A 1,056-nucleotide genomic window follows, 5' to 3' on the forward strand; every position below is an offset into this window, starting at 1 on the left:
CACCAGTGGAATCATGCCTGCATTGTGATAACGCCCTGGCAATGAATAATATGCCTTCTAAAGCAATAGTTTACGGGACAACAGGTCCTCTGCCGGCAACGAAAGTGAAGCTTTGTTATAATGATTTTAATGATTAAATATGCAGACTACATTACTTGCATTGTACCTGTGGCACTTGAGGGTCATTCAGATAATGTCCCAGAAAAGTTGACGATGCTTAATTTAAGTGAGACTAAGATGTTTATCAAGAGAAGGACAACCTGACCCCCGCCCCATCGCCAAGAGCGAGAGCAGGTATCATACATACATACATACTTTATTGAACCTCCCCAAAGGGGCTTTTCAGGAACAATAATAATTATAAAATAATAATTTACATAATTATTTAAATTATTTACAAGATTAAAATAACCAATCATCACTATCAATTACATAACTACTCATCACGATATTAATCACTTCCTAAAAAATCCCTTAGCAGTTTGTTCCTTAAACGCTTCTTAAAGATTATTTCGTTACTACAAAGTTTCAAATTAGATTCCAAGGAATTCCATATGCTAACAGTTCGGTAATAAAAAGTTCTCTGTCCAGAGGCAGTTTTAAAAAGAGGGATATTTAAAAATTGGGAACTCCTGGTTGTATAACTATTTACATCAGAACGTTTGGTGAAAATAGTGCTCAGGTATTCAGGGGCACGACAATTCATACATTTAAAAGCCAAAATGGTATTTCGATAATAAAGCTGACTGGATACTGGAAGCCACTTAAGGCGTTTCAGTTCAGGCGTAACATGATCATATTTCCGAATTCCACTTACTATTCTACACGCAAAGTTTTGTACCGATTGTAGTTTGTCGATATTTAACTTCGAGCAGTTGGCCCACACGTTCGAACAATAAAACAATTTGCTAAAAACTAAGGCATTAATAACTATCAAAAGGGTCTTTCTGTCGAATGCATGTTTGACGCGGTTAATCTGCCCGAGAGAAGACATGCATGACGAAACGGTCTTAATAATGTGATTGTTGTACGATAAATGTGGGTCCAATAACACTC

This window comes from Montipora foliosa, chromosome 7 (genome assembly GCF_036669935.1).
Source record: "Montipora foliosa isolate CH-2021 chromosome 7, ASM3666993v2, whole genome shotgun sequence".
NCBI lineage: Eukaryota > Metazoa > Cnidaria > Anthozoa > Scleractinia > Acroporidae > Montipora > Montipora foliosa.